The sequence below is a fragment of the Phascolarctos cinereus genome, unplaced genomic scaffold, assembly GCF_003287225.1.
Source record: "Phascolarctos cinereus isolate Bilbo 61053 unplaced genomic scaffold, phaCin_HiC Scaffold_1;HRSCAF=81, whole genome shotgun sequence".
Lineage (NCBI taxonomy): Eukaryota > Metazoa > Chordata > Mammalia > Diprotodontia > Phascolarctidae > Phascolarctos > Phascolarctos cinereus.
In genome coordinates this window covers 243,764,304-243,780,538 of record NW_027555514.1, presented here as the reverse complement: position 1 = coordinate 243,780,538, position 16,235 = coordinate 243,764,304, and positions in this window count along the sequence as shown.

The window sequence follows — 16,235 nt, the reverse complement described above, 5'->3', positions numbered from 1 at the left end:
CTAGAAATGACATCATCTTTTGCTTGCTTCCCTTTGGGGAATCTCCCTTTAATAGGACTCTGGTGTCAATATGGTACAGTGGAAAGTATGATGGATTTGATGTCAAGAGATTTGGGGCCAAATCCCAGGTCTGCCACCTACTACCTGTGTGACCTTGAGAAAATCACTTAAATTCCCTGGTTATCTCAGTTTCCTCACCTATAAAAACAGAGGGTTGGTCAAGATGGCCACTAAGCTCCCTTCCAGCTCTACAGCTATGTCCATACAACTGGCTATGATGTGAATATCTTACCCACTTCCATGGCTCCAGAACAAGTGAAATACAGCACTCTGGGGAATTCAAATAGTCCCTTTTCTGTTATAAATTAAGCCCTTCAAGGCACCAATTTACTATTTGTTGAATAATTCTATCAGGGCATGAAATGTTAGTTATAAGAAGTAAGAGAGAGAAGGAGAGGGAGAGAGAGGGAGAGAGGGAGAGAGGAGAGAGAGAGAGAGAAGAAAGTCAGATACAGAGTCAGACAGTAATGCGTTAGAATCAGTCAGTCAATATGAGTCAACCAATACATCCTGGATTTGTCAGAGGACCAGGCTTTGAATTCTGGTTCTGCTATTTACAACTTGTGTGACCTTGGGCATGTTGTTTAAACTCATTAAATCTCTTTTTTTTTTTATCTGCAAAATTATGTGGGCTGGACTAGATGAGCTGCAAGGTCCCTTCCAACTCTAAATCTATGATCACATAACCTCAGTTTTGAATGGTGTTCATAAGTGTGAAATTTGTTTTATAAGCTCCTTGAGCGGAGGAATTATTTCATTTATGTCTTTGTATACCCAGTGCCAAGCACAGTGTCTTACATATATTAGACTGGTGATTGATTCTGTTGCTGTAAGAACTCCCTCCATCAAAACAGATAGCAACCTATCAGTGACTTAGTAGATGCATCTTAGGGGGTTATTGGAGACTCAGAGAGAATGCCACCCAGTCAACAAACATTTTTAAGTGCTTGCTGTATCCCAGGCACTATGACTGATCCAGAGTCACACAGCTACTAAATGACAGAGGTAAGAGTTAAACCCAGGTCTTCTTGACTCCAAAGGCAGTCTTCAATCCACTATGAACTCATGAAAAATTCATTTGAGAAAATCGGTTACTACAGTAAAGCTACATAAATGATGGACATAAGATCTTAGACTCAGAATTGGAAGGTACCTGAGAAGCCACCTATTTCAAAATTCCTCATTTTACAAATGAAGAAAGTGAGAACCAGGAACTTAAGTGACTTTGTCACTCCAACAGTAAATGGTAGAGTTAGGGTCTGAACCCAGATCCTTTGAGGATACATAACAAATCTTTCCACTATATCATGCTGCTAAACCATACAGCTTCCCCCTCTCCCTTGACTCATTAGCCTAGGTCCCTGGGAATCACTGAGATAAACGGAAGCAAACATTACTATTGGGGTTTTTTTGGGGGGGTTATTAATTTATTTTGATTTATCAACAATCACTTCCATATGATTTGGAGTTGAAAATTTTTCTCCCCCTTCCTCCCCCCCCACCTTCCCAAGATGGTGCACAATCAGTTATAGGCTTTACATTTACATACCCATTAAATAAATTTTCACATTAGTGAAGTTATAAGAAAAAATTAAAACCAATAGGAGGAACCATCAGAAAGATGAAACAAAACTCAACAGAAGGTTAAAATAAGTGATAGCGATTCGACTTCTATAGTTCTTTCTTTGGATGTGGACAGCATTTTCCATCCCGAGGCCTCTGGAGATGTCTTAGATCCTCATAATGCTGAGAAAGGTTCAATTTAACAATATTAGTCATCGCATAACATGGCTGTTATTGTGTACAAAGTCCTCTTGGCTCTGCTCACTTCACTCGACATCAGATCATATAAGTCTTTCCAGGTTTTCCTGAAGTCAGCCTGTTCATCATTTCTTATAGCACAGTAAACGTTGCTATTGTTGTTGTTCAGTCATTTCAGTTGTGTCTGATTCTTTGTGATTCCATTTGGGGTTTTCATGGCAAAGGTACTACAGTAGTTTTGCCATTTTCTTCTCAAGATCATTTTAAGGGATGAAGAAGCTGAGGTGAAGAGGGTTAGGTGACTTCCCCAGTGTAGGAGGATAGATTTGAACTCAGGTCTTCCTGACTTCAGGTTCAGTGTTTTATTCACTATACCACCTAGCTGCCTGCAAATGTTATTAGAACCATCCATATTTTTGGCATTGTGGCCCCCAAAAACAATTTCTTGAGGGGGAAGTTTCAACTATCATTGTCTTTTCTTCTTCTTCTTCTTCTTCTTCTTCTTCTTCTTCTTCTTCTTCTTCTTCTTCTTCTTCCTCTTCTTCTTCTTCCTCTTCTTCTTCTTCTTCCTCTTCTTCTTCTTCCTCTTCTTCTTCTTCTTCTTCTTCTTCATCATCTCTTCTTCTTCATCTTCTTCTTCTCTCTTCCTCTTCTTCTTCTTCTCTCTTCTTCTTCTTCTCTTCTTCTTCTTCCTCTTCTTCTTCCTCTTCTTCTTCTTCTTCTTCCTCTTCTTCTTCTTCCTCTTCTTCTTCTTCTTCTTCCTCTTCTTCTTCTTCTCTTCCTCTTCTTCTTCTTCTCTTCCTCTCTTCTTCTTCCTCTTCTTCTTCTTCTTCCTCTTCTTCTTCCTCTTCTTCTTCTTCTTCCTCTTCTTCTTCTTCTACTTCTTCTTCTTCCTCTTCTTCTTTTCCTCCTCTTTTCCTCCTCTTTTTCCTCCTCCTCCTCCTCTTCTCTTCTCCTTCTTCTTCTTCTTCATGTGTTTTTTAAACAACCCCACAGAAGGGAACAAGGTAGGAGAGCTTTTAGACCCCAACTATTTCCCACCTCCTAGGGCCAAGAAGGCACCTTACAAGCCATCAAAGCTACATCTTCACAGCACATACTAGGAAATTGAGGGAACAGCATTCTGGGTCCTCGAATACCTATGGAACTCATTTGGTAGATCTGAGAGCTAGGGTAGCAGAATGCTCAGAATCCCATTTTTATAGCAATACCTCTTCTAAAACTTAGGATCTTGGGATTTAGAGCTAGAAAGGACTTCAGACATGATCTAGCCCATCATGTTACAGATGAGAGAAATGAGACCCAGAGAGGTAAAGGGATGTCCAGTGTCATAGGAACACAGATCTAGGACTGTAAGAAGGAACCTGAGAGGTCACAATCTAGCCCAGCCCTCTCATTTTACTCCCAAGGAAACTGAGTCACAGAGAAAAGAAGCAACATGCCCAAGGTGACACAAGTACTAAGTGGCAGAATCAAGACTTGAACCCAGGTCCAAACTCAGTTTTCTTTCCACTATCACCTTTGAGCCCTAATAATTCCAATGGCATTTGAAAGCAATCAATGTTAGGATCACAAAGAGTTCCAACGCTAAGCACTGGATCCATTTTAATGCTGTATTAGATAACTTACCATTGAAGGAATCCGAACTAAAGTCGAATCCATCTCTGGAAGTGGAATGTGTATAAGTGTTGATTAACAATGTGAATCAGTGGTAGCAGAGGCCAAAGACACTCCACTGGACATGAGCCCCTGAAACTGGCTCGCTCAGAATGTGCTCATTGTCATGTTTTGTATGGATTGAACCAACACTCTCTTGCCCTTAATGTCTCAATGACTTGAGTCTACTGCACCTTTAATCACTACATGTGGCTGGCCCTGGGCTCATAATCATCTATACCTGGCGAAGAATGTTATGAAAAATTGTTACTGAATTTCTAACTAACTCGTAATGTTGAATGGTCTTTGGATGTGAATGTGAAATGCAGATACAAAAACTAGAGGGTAGAGAGAAAGAATGCATTCTTCTGGGCCACAGACCATTCAGTACTACATAAGACCCACCCGCTTACATCGCCTTGGAATGGCCCAAAGCCCAGAATTTCTTGGCATTGGCTTTCAGGGCATGGTTGTCAGGTTATATTGCTATAGCAATGTGCCTAGAATTTGAAAGGAGGCTGGGGAGGGGGGTGCAGGTAGGAGCAAGGATGTCTCCAGGAATAAATAGTGAATCATCCAACCTTATTTCAACACTCAAACAATACACAGCTATTCTATGCATGCAATCACTGCCTCCAATCTGATTATCACCAAGACTATCACTCCCTAAACTTGCCCTGGGGAAGGAAGGAAGGAGGGAGGGAGGGAAGAAGGGACGAAGGAAGGAAGGAAGGAAGGAAGGAAGGAAGGAAGGAAGGAAGGAAGGAAGGAAGGAAGGAAGGAAGGAAGGAAGGAAGGAAGGAAGGAAGGAAGGAAGGAAGGAGGGAGAGAGGGAGGGAAGGAAGGAAGGACTTATTGTTTACTGTGCTAAGTGCTTAGGATACCAATATAAAATAAACAAAAAGACAATCCTTGCCCTCAAAGAGCTTATGTTTTAATGGGACAACACACAAAAGGGACTTGAAAAGGGGTCTTGGGAGAGGAATGAAGGTATCCAGCATGAGGGAATGGTTTTGAAGACCAGAAATTAGGGCAGATCTGGGAATGAATGTTGTTCTTCCACAAAATGGAGGCCCCAGAAGTAACTCACCAATGGTAGAAGGGGTTAGGCCTTGCAGAGGGATATTCCAGGGTAAGAAGGCTGAATGAATAGCTGCATTTTCCAGGGTAAGGAGGTCCTAGGCACTAAAGGAAATTCCAGAACTCTGAGACCCAGAAAAGTAAAGGGACTGACCTAAGGTCATACAGGTAATAAGAAGCTCAAAGCCAAAATTTTAATTCAGTTCACCTGATACTAAAATCTGTCACTGTTTCCACTATCCCATGGTGCCTACAAGGGTATGGTGCCTGGACTGCCTGTTCTTCTCCACAAAATGGAGGCCCCTAAAGGAACTCATCAATGGAAGAAGGCAGACATTGTAGAAGGATATTCCAGGGCAAGAAAGTCACAAGCATTATTGCATGTTCCAGGGTGAAGAAGCCCTAAGTACTGGGTAGGGAAGAGAAAGGAGGGAAAGGATAATAGACATAGTTCAGTTGTTTCAGTTGTGTCCGACTCTTTGTGACCCCATTTGGGGTTTTCTTGGCAAAGGTACTGGAGTGGTTTACCATTTCCTTCTCCAGCTCATTTTACAGATGAGGAAACTGAAGTAAACAATGTTAAGTGACTTGCCTAGTCTCATACAGCTAATGAGACTGGATTTGAACTCAGGTCTTCCTGACCCTAGGCCAGACAGACACTCTGTCCACAGCACCACCTTGCTGTCCCACAATACACGTAAATTCTACCTTATGATGGCTTGAAATGAAATAAAAATACCAGGTTGGATTTAGTCCCACTTCCAAAAAAAAAAGTGTATAATGGCATCATACCTCATCTCCCCTTCAATCTCGGAAAATATACTTACCTAACCCATGATTGCAGTGATATAAGGAACTTCCAGGGAAGAAGCTTTATCAGTGCCAATCAGTACCTGCTGTGCATCATCCTAGGCATAGAGAGCTGCCTAGGGCACTATGAGGTTAAGTGATTGCCCTAGGGATGCCCAGCCATGCCAACACACCTTGTAGTTATGAAACTGATTTTTTGAACCAAAGAGTAAAATGTTATATTTGACCTGATTAACTCCATCATATTTGATATAATCCAATGTTCTACCAGGGGTTCTTAAATAGGATTTGCTATTTTTTTAATGTTATAATAACTATATTTCTTTCTTTTTTAGGCAATTGGATTAAGTGACTTGCCCAGGGTCACATAGCTAGTATTTGGATGAGACCAGATTTGAACTCAGGTGCTCCTGACTCCAGGGCCAGTGCTCTATCCACTAAGCCAGCTAGATGCCCCAGTAACTATCTTTCAATGTCATACATTTTCTTTGTAATCCTATATATTTTATTTTATAGATTTAAAAACATTATTCCAAGAATTGGTCCATAGGCTTTACAAGACTGCCATTTGGATCCATCTCACACAAAAAAAGGTTAAGAATTTCTCTTTTATGAATCTTGACTTTGTCATCTAATAGTTATGACTTTAATATCGCTGATGATAGGCTCATAGATTTAGAGGTGGAAAGGACTTAAAGATCATCTAGTCCAACTTGACTCACTCATTTCTACAAGAGAGGACACTGAGACCCAGAAAAGCAAAGTGACTGACCTAAGGTCATACAAATAATAAAAAGGTCAGAGCCAGAATTTTAATTCAGTTTCTCTGATACCAAAATCCATCACTAATTCCACTATCCCACAGTACCTACAAGAGTATCGGTGATTCCACCAAGAATTATGTCATCAGCATAGTTGATAAGCATATCACCATTGCCTTTATCCGAGTCACTAATGAGAGTGTACAGATCAGAGCCAAGTACAGATCCCTGGAGCATTTGACTGGATGCCTCCTTTCAATGGTGTCTGACATGACACCACTAACGAATTCTTTGGAGCTAGCCATCTAAACCATTCTGAATCTTAATTGTACTATGGGCAACCCCACACCTCTCTAACTGGTTCACTTGAATAACATGAGACTCAATCTCTTAATACCCTTTAAATGTATTTCCTCCACCATGGTCTTTCTCTGTACGTTTGATCTGATTTGTTCTTCCCATTGTTTGTTTCTTCAGCAACAACTCTATTATCATTTTATTGCAAAAAAAAAAAAATCACTGTATTTCATGGAAATATCCTTGCATAAGACTTTTGAATCAGACACAAAGTCTATTGGCTGAGATGATAAATATTAATACTGAAAATATCTTGAATCTTAATTCAGCATGCTGAGAGAAGAAAGAAAACAGTTTACTGATGTCACACCTAAGCTCTCAATTCTTCCCAATACCCAGGGCACCTCTTAGCTCAGCAGAGGAACTCCAAGAGAAAAGAAATTCTCCTCAGAAGATGAGGAAAACAATGTATAGTTATGGTTTCCTGTTCTCATCTACCCAAATGCCAAATAATTAGAATAACAAAACATCATTGCATATCTCCCTGTGTAGAAAGAAAAGTAGGAAAAGGAGAACTTTCTCACTTTTTAGCTATTCTATCTTGACTTTAGCTGATAAATGAGGGTAATTTGTACCACCTATCCTTTGGCCTGCATCTTAGAGGTATATTCTGTTCTAATAACCACCAGCCCAGGGGCTCTCCCAGAATAGCTTTTCTGCCATCCTATAACCTTGATCCTTCTTTCTTTTGCCCAAAAGACATCAAATATTTTATCCTGCTTTATCAGTGCTATTTGTACTTGAATAGCCTATCATCACTTAAAATTCAACATATCTAAAACCAAGATTATTAGATTATTCCAAGACATTTCCAATTTCAATATTTCCGTCAGTGGCACCATCATCCTCCCAATTACCCAGGTTCAAAATCTCATACTAGTCTTTAATGCAACCTTTCCTTAGTTATCAACATGAAAGCAGTCACCACATCCCATTTTTTTGTCCCACATGGCACTGTGGTATAGTAGAGTATTGGACTTGAGGTCAGAAAGGCTTGGGTTCAAATACTACCTCAAATATTTACTGAAAGTCACTGAAACTTTCTGAGTTTCTGTTTTCCCATCTGCAAATTGGAAATTATGGCAATATCTGTCTCTTGGGTAGAATCAAATATGCTATCTACAAAGCATTCTGCATACCCTAAAGTACAGTATCATAGTAGCTATGATTGCCATTATCATTGTTATCATCTCATTCTTATCCTTTTCAATTAGGTTCAGATGGGAATTGTCCAGTGACAGGTAACTTTCCTGCTACTAGTAGAGAACATTAAATATAAATTAGTAGTAGTAAGATAACATCTTTTCTTGAGATCATCTCTATCTGAGGGGCAGCACAGTGTCCTGCAGAGGAAGCTGGCCTCAGAATCAGGAAGACCTGAGTGCAAATGTGACATAAAATTGTCATGTGATCCTGGGCAATTCACTTCACCACTTGGTGCCCCAAGAAATGCTCTAAAATTATAAATCGCAGAGAAGGTGCCAACTGATCATTCCCACACTGGGAATATATTACACAGTGAAATCACATACTCAACCAAAAAAAATGTACTATTGCACAGTTGCTAAAATAACTGCTTTCTGTTGAAATATCAAACTGTAGGTGGGCCATATACAGCCTACATCAATCCCAGGTACAGCCCAGACCAGATCAAAATGTAATTGGGAAATATACACTAAAATAAAAATTCAATAGGATGCAGATAATATTAACATATAGCTTTACATAATTTTATATAATTTATAGTTCTAAGTCACTATGTGGCCTTTCTATTTGAGTTTGACAGGATTGCTCTTTAGGGCCATAAAAACCAATTGCCATTGCAACTTCAGCAGGAGACAAGACAGCAGGAATGATGTGTGCCTTATCCAATCCACATAATTTCAATCTCTTCTACCAGATCTCTATATTTTGACAGCTTTTCATTATATGTAGCTTAGAAATTATGAATACTTGGTATGCTCAGTGTACAGTTGCAAAAGTGAACATTAACACTGGTATTGCATGGGTGTTAATTGCCTTAAGTGAGTTTTTCCCATTCAGCTTTGATTTCATGATGCCGGTAAACTTTTTAATATGTTCAAAACACAACCTTCTCTTTGACGTATTTGATGTATCTTTATATTTTATGTATCTCACTCAAAGGAAACAAAGAAATTTGTAGGATTTTCCTTTATTAGTTGGTTCAATTTTGTTTCTGGAATAGTATTATCCTTGTTGCTACTACTGATTTCAGAAATGTGCTGAGCTTGCAGTAAGAAGATTTAAGTTTGAGGCTTGGCTCCACCATATATCAACTATGTGACTTTGGGCAAATGGATTAACCTCTCTGAGCTTCTGTTTTCTCATCTTTGAATGAAAATAATAATGCAGTATCTCACAGAGTTATTGTGAACATCAACTGAAATAATATATGAAAATGTTATTAAAATATGAAATATTGTATTCAATAACTTCTGCCTTTGTCCTTCCTTTCAATATTCATTATAAGACCCTTACTCCTTCACTCCAGAAAAAAATGCTTTCTAATTAGTCTATCTGCCTCTGGCCTCTTTCCCCACCCCACCCATCAGCAATCCATCCTGCATTCCATCAACAGAATGATCTTGGATTTCAACCTGTCTTTTCCCAGCTCAAAAACTTCTAGTAGGTATAGGATAAAATCCATACTCCTGGACCTTTCATTCAAGGCCCTCCACAGTTTATCTCCAATCTTCATGCTAATTTTATCTCCCACTGATCCCAATACAAATCACAGACAACACTAGAGCTGACCATCTGATTTCTGTTGGTCTTACTACCTAACCAGTCCACCTCCTTTCATGATCATATACTTATTAGAAGATATGTTTTATAAAACTTTTTGTACCTAGGTCCGTTTGAAATATGCTGTAGTCTCCTTATGCCCACCATATTTTTCACATGGCCCTTTGGGTCATCTGCAATGTTGACTCTTCAAAGATTACAGTAATTTAGCCAAAATTCACAGCCATAATACATCAACAGGAGAACATTTGTGTTTAAAAGATGGTTATTTCATGCCAGAGAGCAGCTTGGGATCATTAAAAAAAACAGAGAAAAACAACAATGGAGGTTAAAAGAGAGCCTGATTCTTTTTCAACTGTACCATTCAACCTAGGTATTTAATAACGGTCCAAAGAATGGTCTCCAGATGAGAAAAAGACAACTTTGTTTACTTTATCAAATAAAATTTAATGGAAATGCTTAGTGAAAAATGAACAGAAAGTTCTTGATAAGAAAGCTCTTATATATGTACTCTTACCCCTGGATCTTAAGATTATGGTCTCAGCAATGCAGAACAGCAGGAATTCTCCCCAGATTTCACAGTCCTTTGTTACCTACAAGATAATGACAAAGAGAGACCTTGTGGTTCTCCATGAAAAAAAATGCCATCACCACACAATAGTCACTTATGTATGAGATGTTGGGCTTTATCTCAGGACTCTGATGAAGAAACACACTCACCTAGGAATAGGAAAAAAATAATAAAGGTACTTAGAAGGTTTTCTTTCTTTGAACTAGCTCCCTTCTTAATAAAACCTGAGCAAGTGAAAGGATTTCTAATTAGTGACTTTGAAGGTCCCCTTATCCAACCTCCCACTTACTTTGACTCTTAAATCAATCCATGAGCTTATGAATTGATGCACTCCCTCCTCTACTTCAGATCAAAACCCATCAATGCCTTCTTGTCCTGTGAATTGCTAGAACACATCCTTCTTTAAATCATCCAAATACCATAAATTTAGTGATGGAAAGGAACTCAGGAACCATCAAGTTCAACCCCCTCATTTACAAATAAGGAAACTGAGGCTCCGAGAGGTTAAATGACTTTGTCAAAGTCACTCAAGTAGGAGGTATCTGAGGTGTAATTTGAACCCATGTCTTCCTCCCTCCAAATCTAGTACACTAACAACTATGCCATGCTGATGCCCAAAAGGCTTTCCTCTTTGTCTTTTAATATTTTAAGGATTCCAGTGCAGCGATTGAGTCATTCATCTGATAGGCCTCATTCTTGATATATGACCAAACTAGGTCTTTTTCTGGTCATACATGCCTTTGATGAAGTTATTTTGGTGTGCAAGTCCTCTTCAGTAATACGCTGCAGTCAATTTGTACCCACAGGGCATCTTCCATTGCACTCTGGGCCATCTGCAATTTTGATTGTTTTTTTCTCATATTGTGGTGTTTAAATAGACATAAAATGGAAGGGAAAAAAAACAGTTGCCTGAATTTGCATGGCCATCTGTTCTCATTGATGATTATAGAACCACCACATTTGGAGCCTAATAAATACCAAGGTATTTGATATGCTAAAGTGTAAATAACACATAAGAACCTGAAGTTGTCAAAAGCAGGTCGCTGTCAGTCATTTTTTCAGTTTTGTCAGACTCTTTGTGACCCCATTTGGGATTTTCTTGGCAAAGACACTGGAGTGGTTTACCATTTCCTCTCCAGTTCATTTTACAGGTGAGGAAACTGAGGCAAACAGGGTGAAGTGACTTGCCCAAGGTCATACAGCTAGTAAGCATCTAAGGCCAGATTTGAGCTCGCAAAGATGAGTCTTCCTGATTCCAGGCCCAGCACTCTATCCATTGCGCCACCTAGCAGCAGGTAAACCTGACCACATACTTATGGAAGATAATAAAATTGTAAAGACATTCAGGGGCCAATTTCCAAGATATTTCAAAGAGGGAAAGATTTCTAACCCCCCAGTCCCAGTAGCTTACTCCTTTCTAAAGATTCCATCTACTTTATTTGTTTCTGGTATATACATTTTTATTGCATTTATCTATTTGTGTTGTCTCCCTCATTAGAATGTAAGCTCCTTGAGGGTAGGGGCTGTTTTTGTCTTTTTGTGTATCCTCAGCACTTAGTCATAGTACCCAGTACATAGTTAGCATATAATAAATCCTGATTGATTGATTGATTGATTGTTCAGTCCCCAAAGAATGGACGCGGACAATGTCATCAACAATAAAAACAAGGCAAATGAGAATAGTTTAGTTTAGCAGAAACTAAAGGCCCATATCCTGCTTTCTAAAAACTTTAGTTGGTCTATGATTTAATAGATATGGATGCTCTCTTCAACAATGCAAACTATAACCCATTCATATTTTCTCAGCTTCTGTAATTCTTGTCCAGGTCTTTCGTAAAGGATCTACTCAATGTGTTGGGGACTTTTTCCTAGGTCTTCTAACACAATGAAGATACCAGGTTCTCCATCCATTTCTCTCTTGCTCTCACTACATGACCAGCCCACTTCCCTTTCTGATTACAAAATTTCCTGGTTGAGATCTCTTACACTAATTTGTACAGGGAAGTCATCATAGTAATACATTGCAGTCTATTTCTGCATTCTCAAGTCTATAAATTATTTATGAGAATGTTCTATGCACATACTGAGAATACCCTCAATAAAAATGAGAAGTAAGCAATGAAGCTTTTGCAGATGATTTTCTATGAGACCAGATAATAAGAATAGGTAGTATTTTCTTTTTTTTCCTGTTTTTCCCCTTTAATACTTAATTTTTTTTTCAATCACATGTAAAGAAAAATTTTGCATGTTTCTTTGTTTGTAAATATTGAGTTACATATTCTCTCCTCCCCCCCCTTGAGAAGGCAAGCAGTTTTATATAGATTATATGTGTGTAGTCATGTAAAACACTTCCATATCAATAGCTAGCATTTATATAGTACTTTAAGGTTTGTAAGTGTTTTACATCTTATCTCAGTTGGACCTCGCAACAAGTAGGGGAAATAGGCACTGTTATTATCCCCATTCCACAGATGAAAAAACTTGGGCAGAGTTAAGTGACTTGTCCAGGGTCACATAGTTAGTAAGTATCTGAGGCAGGATTTGAACTCAGGTCTTCCTGACTCCAAGCCCAGTACTCTATCTGTTGTATATCATCATGAAATAAAGTCCTAGCCTTATGTCATCATGAAAGAAAGTCCCGCTGAATTTACTTTTTATTATCAGAAAAAAAAAGTATTTAGAAAATAGAAAACAGGGCAGCTGTAAAAAGCTCCTTAGGTCTCTCTTGAGAATATATTAAGGTCATGCAGGCTTCCTTGATAAATTCATCCAGAGATAACTGTTCAATGATTTTCTTATTATCAAGGTAGGTATAAAGTAAGTGCTGACCAGAGGCATTCACTAATATCATGGAGTGTGGCTATAAATCTCTGTGACTGTTTATCTACTACATACCTCTGATCTTTGTCCCCTCACATGGTCCAGTGTCTTCCCCTTCTCTCCCTGCTCCCTTTTCCTCTTCTCACTGTTTAATACAGCTCATCACCCATGAAACTGAAGCGTGTTTCCTCTTCTATTGAGCATACCTCATCCCCCCTCCCTCTTCTGTTATTCTACTACCAAATGCCATAGCTGACTTTCATAGTTCCCCAATACCAAGGTCAATTCAACTACATCCCACAAACATTTATTAATGACTATATTGGGTATTGGGGATAGAAAGACCAAAAAACATTAAAGCTAGGTGCTGATGGCATGAAGACAAAAGCAAAATGATCTGTGTCCCTGATGAGCTTGCATTTGCTTGGAGGACAAAGTATGTGCAGTAATAAATAAAGACAAGGTAATTTGAAGAGCAGAATGAGAAAACTCCAACTAACTGCTGGGTAATCGGGGAAGGTTTCATGTGGGAGATTGAATCTCACTTAAGCTTTGAAAACTCAAAATAGGAATGAGAGTATCAAGCACCTACTATGTATTAGGCATTATGCAAAGCACAGATAATATCTCATTTGATCTTTATAACAAACCTGGTGCTATTATTATTACCGTTTTACAGTTAAGGAAATGGAAGCAGACAGAGGTTAATTGACTTGCCCAAGGTCACACAGCTCAGTTCTTCTGGACTTAAAGCCTAGGGCTCTATCCACCTCAACTAGCTGCCTCAATCAGGTGCCAACTGTCCAAAAAGGTAGCTATGCTCACCTTAACATTAGAGTACACTCCTTGGGTACCACATCAGACCTATAGACAAACTGACAGATCTAATTGTAACTTCACAGAAATGTAGAATCAAAGATTTGGAAAGAATCTTCAAGAATCCCTTCTACAGAACCCCCTGACAGGAAGACATCTACTGTTGTCTTTAGGAAACTTCAGTGACAAGAACCTCACTACCTCATGAGGGAGTCCCTTTTACTCTATTAGGAAAATTTTGCTTCTCTCATTTTGGGGGGAGTGATTTTAAGAACAAAAAGTCTTCCTATTATTTTCCCCTAGTAGCTATTTGAAAAAACAAATGAGTCACAAATGTCATTTTCTTCTAAAAGATTTCTCAGGGATGCTGTAATCCAACAAGAACTCAGACCTGATGCTCTTTGTCGGAGTAGACAGTGCCAAGAAAGAATTGAGAAGGATGCCCTTTGATCCAGTATATTTAATTTGTGCGTTACTTTGACAATTTCAACCTCGAACTTCTATTGGGTTTCCCCAGAGCACATCTCACAGAAATATGGAGCATGCTGACAGTTCTCAGATTAAAGGGTTAAATGCTTATTAAGAACCACAGGATTGTCCTAAAATGTGAAAAGAAGTTTCAGCAGGATTTTGGTCCCTATAGACAATGGAAGGTGTTTGCTAACTTTTATAAAAACACTTCCTCTCATGCATTAAACTATAGAGCTTCTAGACAATAGTCTTACCATTCCCACACTCACAGGTTACTGATAAGGCAGAGAGATTTCCATGCACTGTTCTCCTGGGGACCCTGTTTCCGAAGCCTGTCATTCCATTCCAGTTCGGAAAGGGATGGGGGAGGGGAAGGAGGCGGGGGAGGAGGCAGGGAAACACTGCATACAATCCTCATAGAATCCATCTCTACCATGCTCGAGAAGGTTTTGTGTTATTAATGTAATGAGACTAGAGTTAAAACTGGAAAGGAACAGTAGGACAGTGAGAACCCACGGTTGAGGAAGCTGTTGATTGACTCCTTGGGGAAGCCAACAGCTGTTGCATTAGGACACAGGGATATTTACAGTATTTCTAAACCGGAATTTAATCTGACAGGATGTTAATGAAAAGTAAATGTGCACACGAAGGAATTGTCTTTTCCCCCTCATCACTGACACTATGGTATCCCTGTTCACAGTCTCCATAATTGGTCTGGCTGCCACAATCCTCCTACATCTAGCTATTGAGTTTTACTTTGCATACATTTGGTGCTTACTAAATGTTTGTTGAACTGAATTTAATTGAGTTGGAATGACCCTGTGGCTACGGGGGAATATATTTCAGCAGCTGGAGGTAATTCTGTTTAGTAATAAATAGAATATAGATTTAATTACTGGGCCTGGGATTGAGAGAAGGTATTATTGCTAAGACATAGTGGAAGTAAAGGAACTTGAGCTAATGTAACATATTTCAAAGTCAAGATGTTTCAAATTCCATGCCAATGATTTAAACTAGTTAATGACAGGAACACATACAGCAAGTAGCCAACCAAAGTACATAAATATTCTGGGGATGCTGTATGGATTCAAGTTATAGCCTACAGAGAATCTAAGTTGAGAGTCACCCAAAGGGCTATGAAGAGGGGCAAGGTGGGCATGAAGAATTCTGCAAGATTATAGGGATGGAGGATGTCATCAGAGAGGTGTAAGACAGAGGGAGCGAATATGGACCAGTCCTATGTGTACATACATTCTGCATATATAGTCTATATATAATATTCTGTGCATATAAATATTCTGTGAATATATGTATATATTCTATGTATACATATAGAAAGAGATTTATATATATATATATATATGCGCATTTATATATGCCTCCTACATATACTATATACACACAGGTACATATTTACTTACTCTTCTTTCTCCTCATGTTATGAGACCTACAAATAAATGGACTGATTAACCATAAGGGGATAAGTATATAGACTATACTTGAGCCTACCTATACAGTGGATGAAAGGAGAGAATGGATCTTAGCCTGGGCAAGACTGGCTATTCCTTGGCTAAAAATATCTGTATGAAGCTAAGGCTAAGAATATGTATCAAAATAGTCCTTCACTTCTAAACAGAGTGAGAATGGAAGTGGGGACCAAAGGAAAAGTGTGTGGGTGGTTGAAATACCTTGCACTGACTAGGCCTCATTCTGAGTGATGTCATGAATACAGAGAAGCATGAAAATGTATATATGAACTGATACAAACTGAAATAAGCAGAACCAAGAAAACAATATACACAGTGATAATGATGATGGGTGATGGTGATGGTGATAATGATGATAGCTACATTTATATGGTATTTACTATGTGCTAGGCACTGTGATAAGTACTTTAACAGCAACCACAAAAGAATAACACAAAAAAAATCAAAAGTAAATGTGATAAAATTATACAGATCAAACCAAACTTTATAATAACTATAAAGATCAACCCCAATGAAGAGATGTGAAAAGACATCCTCAACTCACTCTTTCGTGGAGGTGGGAGGTCCACAGGTATTTCATATTGCACATTTTCAGACTTTTAAAATGTATCAGTCAGTTATATTGACTTTTTTTCTCTCTAAAAAACTTACTTGTCATATGGGATGGCTGTCTGGAAGGGAGAGGGGGAGAGGTATATGGGATACTATGGTGATGTAAGAAAAAGAAAATATGAATAAACACTTATTAGAAAGAATAAGAAGGTCCAGGAAAGACTTCTTTCAGACAAAACAAGAATGTGAGATTTTAATTAAGAGTCG